This window comes from Centrocercus urophasianus, unplaced genomic scaffold (genome assembly GCF_019232065.1).
Source record: "Centrocercus urophasianus isolate 14NV4802_14NV808 unplaced genomic scaffold, USGS_Curo_1.0 seq_12, whole genome shotgun sequence".
Taxonomy (NCBI): Eukaryota; Metazoa; Chordata; class Aves; order Galliformes; family Phasianidae; genus Centrocercus; species Centrocercus urophasianus.
This window is the reverse complement of record NW_024884364.1, coordinates 67245841-67260360: the sequence shown is the minus strand read 5'-3', so window position 1 is coordinate 67260360 and position 14520 is coordinate 67245841. Positions and strand designations below refer to the sequence as shown.

The following is a 14520-nucleotide window of genomic DNA, read 5'->3' as shown; positions in this document are numbered from 1 at the left end:
TTGGTGGATTATAATATTTGTCAGGTCTTACTGGCTAGCCCATGCCATATTTATTGGATCCTTCTAATTTTGTGAAATCAAGTGTATGATTATAACTAAAATTCTTAAGAAAAACTAAGAAAAAAACCACTTTGTATTACTCTGTCCAAGATTTCTGACTTAATATAAGTTATGTGTATGTCCTGCTGATCATACCCGAAGAGAGAACTTGAGTGAGCAGGATAGACGTGCAGTAGTGAGTCTGTTTCCTAGGTTTTGCTCTGATACCAATTTTCCTACAGAATCCAAGCCAGAATCTTCACCTGAGTACATATCGGGTCTTCTAGCCTGGTCCTTTTCCTTCTCCCCCTTGAGTCCCTTTCCTTTCTATAATTTGTCCTTTGCACCTTTAACATCCTTGTGCTCTCTTGGTTTCAACATAAACCTCTCAGCTTTTGTGATGGGTAGGAAGCAATGGTTTTCCTTACAACAACAATCTCTACAAATTGCCCACAAATATGGATCCATCCAATCTATTTGTGCACCTGCACGTATGTGTGCACATATGCACAAATGTGAATGTTCTGTCAAATGAAAGATATTACCCTGAACAAAGGTTTTAGAACTACATTTTGGACTCTCCATTATATATTTCTTACTAAACATTTACTAACATGGAAGTGCAGTCAAGATAGAGAAAGGAATATTTAGCAGCAAGAAACTCTGTTTTCTTGTTATTATCATGATGTATTGCCATCCACATGGTAAACTGTTTATAAAGTTATTGCTCTGGTCATTTTTTTCATAGTGGGAAACACTGGGGATAGCTATGAGCATTGAGTTACTTTTGTGACAGGACAAATTTGATGCCATTGGTGTGGCATTACTTAGTGTATGCACCAGCTGATCAGCTGCAAGCTACTTGGCAGGTCAAGAGACTTTCAGCTTAGATAAATGGTTTCACTTGGTTTTTTGACATTGATCTGTAGAAACAGTTCTGCTACTGGTTTTTGATGAAACACAAGCCTCCACTTTGGGAAGCCAGCTGATACTCTGAAGAGAAGTGAAACAGTGAAACGTTTGTTTGTCTATTAGAAGCATCGTTGCTCTTTCACGTAGCTGGGTGAAAGACAAAAAAAAAAAAAAAAAAAAAAAAAGGGAACCCTACATTGCTGCAGAAAAATGACAGCTTAGTATGAATTCTGCTGCATAACATAGGGTAAACATAGACAGTAGGGTAAATGCTTGTGTTAATGTGGCAGCATATTTCTCCTGTTTTACTGATCTTTTCTGATTATTCATGCCTCTGTCAGCTGGACTTAGCAATAAAATAAATCTGGGCAGGCAGCCGTTAACACAAAGAAAGCTGCAAGTATACAGAAAACTGCAGATTTTTATGGAAGCATTAAATTTATTCTAGAGTATGTGTAATGTCCTCTGTGCAGAATTTCAAGAAAAGAAATGCTTTCTTGTGCACAGATAGTGAGTGGCCTGGCTCCATCACATACGCTACATCAGTGTCACTTATGGGCTGAAGACATGCTTGGCAGCAGTGCTCTGGTGCCTAGTGGAACACTTCCCTCAAAAGAAAGAGTCCCAGGCAGTGATAAATGCTTCTCAATATCCTCTGCTCATGGTGGTGTTTTGTTTTATTTTTTTTTTTTCTGACTTTCTGTTTTAAAACATCAGAGCTTCAATGTAGAACATTACAACATTCCTGTGAGGGAACAGTGAAAGAACATATATGTGACAGATGTTAGTTGTGTTTCTTAGTATGTTCATAGAATCATAGAATCACCTATGTTGGAAAAGACTTCCAAGATCATCCAGTCCAACCATTCACCTACCAGCAATATTTTCCTCACTCAACCAGGTCCCTCAGTGCAACAGTGTTACTTGACAATGCTCTTCAGTAGTGAAGATGCTGCGGGAACCCATGTAGAATGAAATCTAACTGTTTTGGCCTAGTAATCATGCCATTTTTAGGTACTTCTGAGTTCCATAACACATTTTCTTGGTCCAGCCTTCTCACTGGAGATTTTTCCATTGCTTCAGTGTCATTCCTGATGATTTGGTGTTTTTTGCCATGTTCGATTTACGAAACGTCAGAAGTTTTGCTGTGGAAATTTATGCTGTCATATGATTAATATCAGCCCGTTAATACTGTGCTTACAATTTTCTGGACCTGCTAAGTATTTAGTGATTTACCCCACCCTACTCCTGCTGGGTCTGCAACTTTAGTTTGAGAACTCTATTTTGAAAAATTAGTCCTGGTCAATCCCAAGCCATGCTTTTTAGCATTGTTGGCATACATTCTAGTACAGTAATAATCACTGAAAATTAATGACTTTTTGATTGTACTTGAACTGCTTCCAGATAAGTTAGCAGAAGGATGCTTCATAAACAATCAGGATTAGGTATATTGCCCATAAAGAAATGGAGAGCTTTACGTTCAGGCATTCCCCAGAATGTTTGCCTTTGCTCCCTGGGTTATTGCACATTCATCATTTATGCATCTAGGGTTACCTAGGAGCTACAGCTTAGTTACTTCTCATTGCTGATTTCCTGTACCACTCTCCCAACTGCAATGACTTGTCTGTTCTTGCTTCAGCAGTAAGCTTCCACATTCTCTGTCCCATTACTGAGGCTTACAAATTGTCCTGGAACTTTCAGTCTTTATATAGTCTCATCAGCTTTGAGACAGTTTCATCCTTTTTTTCTTTCTCTTTTACAACAATGCAGAATGTGTCACTAGGAAAAATGGACAGTTGCTTCTGGAAGCATTAACTTCTGAAATTTCCTTTTGAACACAGACAGGAAGAATCCTGAAAACAGGCTAGAAACTTCTGCAGTGTTCTGCAGAAAGTGGATATTTCATGCAGCAAGCATGGATTCGGCTTAGGTGATGCTTAGGTTCATCCTTAGGTCTGGGAAGTGAAAATTATTCCAACTCATGGGATGTGGATGATAACGTGGATGGTACAGCTACACATGCCCTTCTCATTTTAATTCTGTTATATATTCGTATGTTTTAAAGCATGAAGTATAGAGGATACGTCAAAGCTGACAGTTGGAAGCAAATTCTCAAAGGGACCTGGAAGATTTAGAAATACCACAGTTACCAAATGCCATGTCATAACTTAGGTTGTTTTGGGATTCTTCCTTTGGATTCCATTGGAAGGAGAAATAAAAAAGTGCTTGGAGTTATTTCTGAATTTTGCTTCCATGTCTTAAATCAGAAGTTTGTATTATTTCAGTCACATGGATCCTGTGTGCCCCAATGCGGATGCAGTCCTAGGTTGCAGGATGGCTAGAAGTGGGTTTTTTACATTGATGTTCTAAATGGTTTTCATTTTATTTATTCATTTTTAATCTTGTTTTTTTTTTTTCTTCTGTTTTCAATTAAAGTTTTAATTTGCAGAGAAGATGTGTGATCACATCAGAGACAGGTGAGAATTCCCTAGGATGTTGTTCATGTGTGTGAGTTGTACAGTGTGTGCTGTCTGTACTACAGCATTCTTCGCATATAACAAATTAAGCACCTTATACCTCACCATATCAAACAAGCAAATGGAAAAATAAGGGTTTCTGATTTTTCCATACATCCTTTGACAATTTTCTTTCTCAATCAGCCTGGTAGCACTTTAAGGACAGGGATTGAGCTTGGCTGATTAAGCTGTTTGTAACTTCTTGGAACACAAGTTATAGGTTATCCGAGTGTAACTCAAGTGATTCCCTTTGGTAGACAAAGATTTAGTGATGTTGCAAAAAATTATCAGTTGCTTTGTCTGAGAAAAAAGTATTTGTTTGTTTTTTAACTGTATGAAGACTGTTACATCGTAGTGAAGACGTAGTGCTTTTTTCTGAAGATGTCTACTGACAAATAATAAACATATGTGTAGCCCGTGTTTTTAAAGAGCTTTTTGATAGCTGAAGCTTTGGCATATACCCAAGAACTGTTTAGGAGGTATTAATTTATGTGACTATGAAGCTTAACCAGGGATCTTAATGAAAGAAAGGCACGATGAAGTTAGTAAAGCTAATTTAAATCTCTGAATGTACATTTTAAATTAAGTTTTTATTGATAATAAATATACTTTGTTTCTCATTAGTCTTCTAGGCTCCAGTGGTAATATCAGTAAAATAAGCATGTTTAACAAAGATTTAACATTAAAAATGCTATTAATGTGACCCTGGGTACACCAGCACAATTAGATTTCAAAGTGAGCATTTAGGATGTAACAGCGATTAATGACAACCATCGAAAACAATTTTGAACTCCATCAGTTTAACTCAGGAGGGTAAACTTAATATGATAATTTATCTAGTGGAATTGTATCAGCTTAGCAGGAAAGTATGCAAATATGTGACCCTTACCTAGAATCTAAATGGATGCTGCGCTGATGGATTTATCAGTTCCATTAAAGAACTTTAGGGAACTTTGGAATTTCAGCAATTGTTCCCTCGGAGGCTGAAAACCAAACCTGATCTCATACTGGGACCATTCTGGTCTGCATATTTCCATAATTTGCCTTTGCTACTAATATGACAGCAAGACACAAATAACTGTTTCTAATAATATCAAATGGAGTTGTGGAGGACAGCATTTTAATGTAGTAAAAGACCTCCCTGTGGGGTTGTTATTGCTGCTATAGAACAGCAGTTCCACAGTTGCAACAATAGTCTCTTAATTGATTCGTTTAATTAGCAAGAGATGAAGCTTGTGCTGCGTCTTGTCATCTGTTATCATGGGGGTGGCTACAGAGAGAATCTTTGCATTTGTCACTCTTTACGTACGGGTTTAAGTAGAGTAAAAGGAAACTTCCAAACGCATTGCAGCTATAGAGGTGGGCTTTAATCAGAATGTTTTCTCCATGTGCTTCCACAGAGCAAGTTGTCAATGTGTGGGCACGGCTGGCTCAAGAGCTGCAGTCATCTCCGCGATGGATTTTATGACAAAGCATTGTTTTACTGGGGAAAATCTTAATGCAGATACGTTTGGCATTTCTAACCTAAATATGCAAATCTAAGTATTATAGGAATGGTGGATTATTTGGGGCATCGGTGTTGTAACAGTTGACTAGATTTGCTTGGAAGAAATAGGGTCAGATTAGTGAAACTGGCCATCTGGCTTGTGATTGCTTTTTAGTGGCATTTTTGTTTCCAGTCTGGATAAACAATGAGTTACGGGGCCACATGGTCCGTGGTAGGAAGCATGTGTAAAAGAGGGACATTCTTTGTGGCTGGTTTTCCCTGGAGTAGTTATGCATACAGATACAGTGCTGTGCTTGCTTCTGGCAAATGAAGTCATTTTTTACTCGGATCTATTTTATTTAAACTTCAGGGGTATGTAAACAAATATATTTTAAAGCTATGTAAATACATCAGAGCTTTGGTTTCATTTTCCTCCTCTCGTTGGCTTAGGTTTATCTTCTGTTCAAGGTTATTCTTCCTTATGGAAGGAAATATTTCTAGAGGAGGACAAACTTCTTGTTAAATGCTAATTAAGAAAATGAAGGTTACATTGGCATGCTTCCATTGTCATAGCACTGACCTAAGATAAAGGATCTCTTATTAATCTGAAATAAATTAGTCAGAGGGGGAAGCAAGTGATTCCGTGCATGTAAAACACTCAAAGTGTCTATTCCTGCTCTGTTTTTAAATGCCCGTACTTCTGTTTTGTTGCTGTTACTTGCTAGTTTGTTTTTGTTTTTCCACCGGTGTATTGGCTGTGCCATCGAATTTTGGAGTGTGCTGCTGCTGTCATTCATTGTGCCATAGGGTCAATGTGCTGTTAGAAAAGGTGTAGAGTTTCTTTTTTTTTCCTTTTTTCTTTTTTTTTTTTTTTGACAATTTAAACAGAGATTTCGCCCACTTATCACTAAAGATCCCATGGTAATTTCCACAAGGTTCTGAGATTGCTTCACATTCTGAGAGTCTTGGCCAAAGTCCACTTTGTGTAATTACCTTCTGTCTACATAAATCCCTAATGCAATTTTAGATGTGTTTGGTATTTTTCACTTCCTGTCCTAAATAGAGAAAATATTGCCACACGCTGCTCATAATTACTGTGGGTTGCATCCTAAGATCAAATAAAGAGATTCCTGTAAATTGTCTTTGTCAATTTTGTTTTCCCATTGTTAAAGCACCGGAATACATGACAAAAGATGAGTAAACAGTAGGGTGTGTAATTAAATTCACAAACTGATGTAATAACTGTTTTTGGTTTGTGGGTTTTTTGTTTTTTTTTTCTGTTCTGTTACATTTTGGCTGTTTGTGAGATAAAATATTTCTACTGATAGGACTGTTAGTGAGGAAAAAGGTCAACTTTGAGGCCATATCAGAGGTCAAATTTAACACACTGCCATACACTTTGAAGCAGGTAGGATGCTGGTATGAGACTTTAGATGCCACCACTGTACAATGAGTTGTCTTTTCCTTGTGTTCCATACTGTTTTGTTCCCATGCCTGAAACTATTGCCTTTCATCTCTTACCTTAACTAAAATTGATTTCATTTCCTCATTCTGGATACCTGTCGTGGAACCTGTTGTGGAAGAATGTGTTCAGTACTGTCTTTAAACTTATCTGCTTCTGCTGTTCTATATTGTGTCTTTTGATAGAATTTATTGCTTTACACGAAGCAATACGAAGTTCAATCCTCCTGTTTTCATCGCAAAAGCTTATATTACTTGATTTTATGCTATACCCAAAGGTCCTTCATTCTGATATTTCATCTGTTCTTTCTAGTCCTTGTTTTGCTTATTTTTTTCTGCTGTATTTGTCTCCTTCAGCTGTTCTTAGATTGCTTCTCTTGTGCATTTCTTGTGTCAAGGTTTTTAGGAGTAGTTATCTATTTTTGCTAGGTATACAGGTTAGGTTGAGAAGGGAGTTACTGCTGTTAATCTGATACTAATTTTCACCTTGTGTAAGCAGCATTTAAGGCAAGCATGAGAATAAGAATAAGCTACAGAAAAACTGCTATGTATCAGCAAGCTGTATAGCTCAGCTGAAGGTGTCCACACCTGGAACATCGGAGACTCTTGTTTCTTGTGAAGCAAAGACATCCTTTGCCCCTGATATGTATCTGATAGTATAGGGGTACAGTTTAGTCAGTGCTAGTAATATAGAGCATTAGTCTTCAATAGCTATTTTGTAGCTCTGCATATTTTTCCCATCATTCACTGTGGTTTGTATCTAAATAACAAGGAAACTGAATATACCAAGTAGAGACAGTTTAGTTCACTTTTAATGAAACCGAAGTTTCACAGAAATTCTCTTCTGTGCCAAGTACACTGAGAATTACATAAAACCTCATGCATGTCTGCTCTTCTGAAGGACAGCTACCCCCACTGCTGCAGACATGCTTACTGATAGCAACAGGCAGTCTACATCTTCATTTCATTCATGCCATTTGATATTTATAGCCCTTGCCCATAGTGAGGCGAAAGAAGGTGAAGGGCAGAGCAGTTGTAGGAAATATCATGCTTGTGTGACCATCTCCCAAACCCCATTCTTGTGTCTTGGAGAGGTGCCATGTTGGCAGGGTGCACAGGAAGTATTAGCATAGCAAATTGTGTTATGAGCAGCAGAACCACAACAAGGTTCTTCCTGCATCTGATGATAATTGTTTGATTGGGGGGAGGGAGGGGAAAAAAGGGAGGTCAGGGCGATGCAGATGAAAAGGAAAAGCCCGCACTATTGTTAAGAACAGTGAAAACAAAATGCCCCTGTGCCAAAGAGCGTATGTGGCACAGCAGAGCTGAATGAGACACGGGAATATTCCATCATGCCCCGAAGTCTGGTGGGTAGGAAAGGTGTGGTAATCTCCTGTGTTTCCTCTGCTAACTCGTTTTCCTCCTTGCTTCAGGGTAATTTCTCCTGAAGTGCCCTCAGAACCAACTTTCACTTTCTTTGATGTCAGTCTTCATATGAGGAAAAACAAAGATGTTTGAGTTTTAAACTACTTATGTTAGTGTGCTGTTACTAGTCTATGGGTGTTCCTTGTTTTTTTTTTTAGTGAGGGTTTTGTGTTATTTTGTTGTTTTTTTTTTTTCCTCCCATAATCTTCTAAGGTCCAAGCCCACTGTTAACATTTAACAAATACTCAGTGAGAACAACCCAATGTGGTCACTGTACCAAAGCCAGATCTGGACACAGCATTAGGGAGATCACAGCTATGTCCTGGAAGGCATCTGTCCCACAGCCTGTTTTTTGACACAGTGACTCAGAAAAGGAGTATTTGAAGGTGGGAATATCCTATTTTATGGTATGAAGTGGTGGCTTCTGCGGAGCACAAACTGTACTAGTGCTTCCTGTAAAGCAAACTTTACACGTCAGGGAAGTTGAGCAACATCTCAAGATGTAAAAGAGGCAGCGTTTATCTATGCTTAGTATTTTTCTTGCCGTGTTGCAGGCAAGATTAGAATCTAGAACAATAGTGTTTCCTAACTTATCTTAAGTAGCTAAATAGAAGTGCAGTGTTACTTGTGAACTAACTGTACAAATGTACTCATGCTGTTGGAGAGCCCAGAGTGGCATTTTAGTGAGTCGAAGAATGTTTGAGGCTGGAAGGGACCCATCCGTTCAAAGCAGGTTGACTAGAGCAGGGCGGTCAGGGCTGTGTCCAGTTGGCTTTTGAGTATCTCTGAGGTGTCCCCTAAGGCATTACAGGGCAGTGATGCAGAGGTAATGTAGACAGAGAAAATCAGGACAAGCAATTCCAGGTTTGAATCATTCTTTACAGTAGCTTGAGTGTCTATTCTCAGGAATATCCAGACGAAGAGAGGTCAGAAGTTCCATGTCTAATCTAAAGAAGGCTGCACATTTGTGATGGAAACATAACCATGTAGCAGAGTGCACTGGTAGTACTGTAAGGCTTCGAGACTCAAGAGAGCTCGGGCAGGTTGGTGCCTCTTAACCCACCAGAGTCCTGCTAGAAGGGTGAAATGAAGCCATAGGGAGGGTTAAGAAGAGGTTATCAGAAGAGATGTACTGGATTCTCAGATGGTCTTCCTTCACACTGAAGGAATACAGATTTTAATAGGAACATTTCTAGGGTATGCAGGAAACAGAAAGTTGGAGTCAAAGTATCAGCAAAAGGGAATCTGTTTTGGTTTTTTTCTTTCTTTCTTTTTTTTTTTTTTTTTTTTTCCTCTGTAAATGCTTTATAATGTTAAAAGTAAGTGCATGTTTTCTGTGGATATGTGTAAGGTCACCACTTTTCCTTTGGATGGTAGATAAATTTTCAAAGGAAAAAAAGTGCTTAGCTTAGCCAATCTCTTAGGTTCATGCCTCAAAAACATGAGGGTTCACAGAGAAGGTAAGAAGTAGAAAAATAGCATCAAAGCCATCTGATTATTTTCCCTGCCTGGTCTGATTGGTCAGAGGTTTGTTCTTTCCTCATTTAGGTACAGAGTTTTTTTTTTTTATTACTAGGATTACTGGCTCATTTCCATGCAGGTTTCCCTACATTGTTATTTGCTCCGCTCCAGAATCAGCTCTGCTTATGGCAAACAATCTCTTTTACGCTTCTTCTTTTCTTTTAACTCTGATCCTAGAGCACTTGCTGAGAGGCAGAGGGAATCAAAAGTTCCTTGGCATTTGGAGGGGAGTTCTCCCCTCACAAGGAATGACCCACTCTCAGTGGGTCCCTCTGGTGAATTGAGGGTCAGCTCTGAGGAAGCTCTTCCAACGCTGTGCCAGCTTTGCAAGTGTTTTAAAACCTGTGTGATGTTTCAGGCTTTGTCACACTGCATATGGCACAAGTTGGCCTCCAAACGATGTTCAGCATTGTGAGATTGCTGGGAGGCCCATCCAGCTGCAGATAAACAAGCTGCAGTAACACTGCTGATTTTTTAATTCCTGTCTCTTTTTGCGGTTCAGACCATTGCCAGAACTACACTGGAACTGGATTGAGTAACATGAAGGACGTACTGTCTTGTCTGAAATACCTCATCTGAAAAAGCGTTGTTCATGCTGACAGATGGCATTGCATTGTCTTGAGCCTGTGCTGTGCATGTGTCCCAAGCTGAGCAGTTGGCCTCAGAGCACTGACCACTGTTTGCCGAAGAATTTGGGTGTGCAGTGGGATGGGAACAGATGCCCCAGTAGTTAGCTGTGGTGGATGGAAGTGGGGGAATCTGGGCTAATGTGAGCATCAGCTCTGTTTCTCGGGCTTGAAGAAAGCAGAGTGAGCATAGATTGTAGGAAGAATGGTGTGTTTGGGGTTTTGTTTCAGTACAGGTAATCCCAATCTCTAGGACATCGTGACCACTCTGCAGTGGGAGATGAGCAACAGAGAACTTCCCCTGCAGAAAAGCTTTCTACCAACAGAGCTTCTTCCTGGGAACTCATAGCCACAGGAGTTCTCAGTGTAAGGATGGGGCTTAAAGGCCTGGCAATTGTTGGGAAAGGCTTACATTATACCTTGCTCTTTTGTCCAAATGAGAGCTGCTTCTCACTAGCTAAAAGGTCTGTCTGTGCCTGCTAGCTCAGAACAAGACCTCAAGGGCTGAGTAACCCAACTCTCTGCAGCCCTCCAGAGCTCATCCTGAAACTGCTCTGTTTTGGTTTTGATTCCTTTTTTATTTAGAGTTGAGATTTTCTTATGTAATATACAGCTAAAAGTGATTTTAAAGTACTTGGACTTAATCGTGTTTGTGTTGCCCACCCCCATGCTTTTATGTCTGAAGGCTCCATTAGTGTTCGTAACAAAGAGAGAGTAACACAGATGGTAAACATTTTTACCCCAGAACACCAGCAGTGAACACCATATCTCTGATTTAGGAGTCTCGGTGCTGTGCTTGCTCAGCTGTACATAATCACTCTCATATCCTTCTCTTGGGTTTCTGGCCAGTGAGGGAGCTGTACTGGCAAGCTCAGAGACATCTCCCTGGTATCTCTGAGCTATGGCTCAGTGCTCATATGTAGCACTTTCCAGAGCAAGAAGCTCCACGCTGGAGCTGGTGTCAGCTTTCTTGTAGCGTGTTGTCTGATTTTTAGAGATTCACTAAATTTACTAAAATTAAAACTCTTTCGGATGATGACAGTATCTTCCTTAGCTGCCAGGCAGCCACAGCAGTTATCGTGGTTGTGAATGCCTGCTTGGTACAAAAGATAAAAATCCTGGGGAGCTGCGGTTCGCCTTGCCTGAGTTTTGTGGTAGACCCCATGGCGGGAGCTTGTGTGCATTTGGTACAAGACAGTGATATTTTCAATGTTTGTATTTTCTTTCTGGGAATGCTGATAGCAAGATGAATAAGTGTAGTTGGCTCTGTGTAGTAGTTCAAATAAAAGTGTAAAAAAGTAATTCCGTTCATTGCAGTATTGAGCTGACTAGCTGTGAGGTTTTTGTTTTATCTTTCTTTCTACTTTTCTTTGTACAAACAAAATAGTGAACTTAGGCTCTGTCTATCGAAATGCAAGTGGCTTTTCTTTTGTACTCAGATGAGAGAGATAATCCTTAACTAAAATTACACATTAGCATTCTGCTTGTAAAACAGTGCGGTGTCCTTCGGGCCAAAGAAGTTTTCTATCAACAAGCACGCACTACAGCCATGCAGCAGTGGCCCATTTTGGTGACTTGTTTACTGCTCTGGCTTTCCTATCCACATTCTTAGCTACAGACAAAGCATTCAGATAGTTTTCTCTTTGTTGAAATAAGATGAAAATTGCCTGAACTTAGAGCCAAGTTCGCATTCTCTGGAATACCGTTTCAGCCTTTGGATGGAGCATCTGATGCAGAGTAACTGAAAACTCTAGCCAGGTTTGTTTGAACAATCTAAACTTAAAGAGAAGACAGCAAAACAAATACTTTTTAATTCTTGTGCTTTTTATATTTACACTGGCGGTGGTGTCTTCCTCAGATAAAACGTTTTGATATTAAGCAGTTCCTCTAATTTTACTGTGCTCTGTTTCTTTTTATGGTAACACACACTGTGCAGGAAGGTCATTATACGGGAGAAAAAAGCTGTCAGCATAAAAGAGAAAGTTAACATTGCACATGTTGTCTTTGTTTATGGGGTTCCTGGAATGTGTTGAGAACCAAGCCAAATGATAGCTTAAACTGCTTTTTTTAATATTCTGGGCTGCTGCTTTGCAAGTTTGGCAGTGATGGGTGCTTCACCTTGCAAGTACGGGTCGCAAACTTACCTGTGAAAGCATCTAGAATGTTCCCTTTGTCTGTTACTAGTATTTACTTTAAAGATGATTTATATTTCCTGTGTTGTTTGGGGGAACGTGACAGTTATTCAGGCATTCAGGCATTCAGTTAATGACAAAACATGTATTGGTATCACACTCGAAGCTGGCTTAGGCAAGTGCTGGTCTCAGTGTTGCCTGATGAGTGTACATCACAGGGAGCCTTGCAAACTGCACTGGTGATCGTCTCACTTAGTATTGCATTAACATCTGTGTTACAAATGGCCATTCATCAGCTGGCATTTTTGCTTGAGTTCCAGAAGCAAGATGAAAGCAAATGCAGCTACTTTGCATTTATTAAGTTCCATCTCCTAACAAGTTACGTGTCTAAGGTTAAAGCAGGGCAAGGGTGTACAAACCATGAATCATTATTAGTTTATGTAAGCAGCACTAAATTCTCTAATTTTGTTTCCTATTTAAAGAAGAGTAAAACTTTGTCTTCTGTAAGCCACCTTCGGTTTATAGACAAAATGAAATTTTCCCCTTGCTGATACAGGGATGACAAAGTGTTCTCAGGGATTCCTTCTGAACCTGTGCAGGAGTGGGGAGGGAACCTGCTGGCTTGGGACATAAGGGATAAAATCAACAATTAAAGGATAATAGTGAGTTGGGAAGGAAAGGGAAGATGACTAGCCAGGAAGGATTAGCCTGAGTCAGGAACAAATTTCCTGAAATTGGCCAAGCAAGTGCTTAAATGGAAGTGGGCTGTGCTCTTAAAGAGTGATTTTGGAAATGTGTGAGCCACTGAGAGGGTCTGAGAGATCAGTGCAGAAGGAACACAATTGGGGAATGGATGGATGCTGCCTTGCAGAGTCAGGGAGAAAGCACTGTGCTGTTGGAGGACATCAAGATTTCCACTCCTTTCTGTGAGAAGCAGTGTATATTGTACCATGAGTAAGGTTAACGTGCTAGCTCACAGATTGCCTTCCAGTGGGGGAAATGCAGTGCTTAAAGAGCTAATCTGTGGATTTTCAATATGGTTCCCCTTTATAATCTCACTGTGCAATAATAGCAAGACTTGCTAAAGGGAAAATAACTGTCTGGAGTAAATCAGATAGGCAGGTTCCACGGAGAAAACCAGTGTCTTGGTTGACCAACTGCCACCTTGTTAGACGAACCCTCAACTCTTCTGTTCTCTTCTGCAGGCTTAATATGAGCTTGGGATAAAATGTTGTCTGAGGCCCTTTTGTCAGCTTCCATTCTTGTATTTTGACCTCAAAGAGCTGGAAGCAGTGCAAGAGACAGACCAAGCATATGTGTGTGTGTGAGGAGAAGGCCTGTGGTTTCTGCACAGAAGAGGTGGTGCACTGTGATTACTGTTGGTGCAGCATGAGCATCACCTCATGAAGTGGCTTGGCATTAACAAATACTGCTGCTACCTGCATTCAGGCATTGCAGCTGCTCGTGTTTATTTTACTTGAGATATTCTGGGGTCAATTGTGTTAGTTGAAGTGTACGCACGTCTGCCTTGTGAATCAAAATGAGGATTTGGTTTTCTCATTTTCATTGTGTTTCATTATGCTGGATTCCTTCACAAGCCAAACTGATATTTTTTTTTTGCTGAATTTGCCTTAGGGATGTATGGGAATGGACACCTCAAATGCTAATTGATTATTTTTATATACATTGTAGCACCTAAATTATTTCTCTGGTGATTAATATTCTTTAAGCATCAGTTTTGTTCTGAAGCAATTCCATTAGTCTTCAGTAAAGCTGAAACTGTGTGTTTTGCTCTTTGTATTGTGTTTTCAAAGTGTTGGTATCCATTTAACACTTCTCCCACCCAAAGGAAGAAAGCAGAGTTTATTTGGATGTCAGTGGTTTTAGCATACTGTGAACTTCTGGCCTCAATCTAAATAAAATGGCTGAGATCTCCAAATACCAAGTAGATAAAATTCCAGTGTATTTTATTGGACAAGGACGCGTTATGTTAAAAAAAGCACAGTATTTTGAATGGTTTCCAAAATAGATTGTTATATTCAAAGTTGTGAAATGTAATTGCTTCTATATCCTGACAGAACCGCAAGATCTGGAGTGGTTTAAGAAGTGAAAACTGAAGGTCAGATTTTCAGAGGCAACTCGGTCCCACTAAAGTCAGTGCAAGTTAGGCACTAAAGGCCTTTGAAATTTGGCTTTGAGCCTGTAGTTTTTGTTGCTGTTAGTACTTGGGACATTTTCTTTATGCCAGCTCTTCAGTTCAACTCAAGGAACAGGAGAGGGATTTCCTGTGTCGGTCAGCAACGTGCTGTTTAGCACTGGAACTGGCCCCACGAGCAGGGCTGGGCAGTGCTGCTCTGGGACTTGCTCTACCTTAATATTGCTCCATAAGGAATCAGAGTTTA

At 39.8% G+C, this 14520-nt stretch overlaps 1 protein-coding gene and 1 long non-coding RNA gene across 2 annotated transcripts in view; both read left to right on the top strand.

The window, feature by feature from the left end:
* Positions 1-14520, top strand: part of PCCA (propionyl-CoA carboxylase subunit alpha) — a 191709-nt gene that overhangs the window by 140112 nt on the left and 37077 nt on the right. The window lies entirely within an intron of this gene.
* Positions 3369-6090, top strand: LOC122156378. Its single transcript, XR_006167465.1, has 2 exons — positions 3369-3428; positions 4868-6090. It is a non-coding gene; the product is annotated as an uncharacterized LOC122156378 (long non-coding RNA).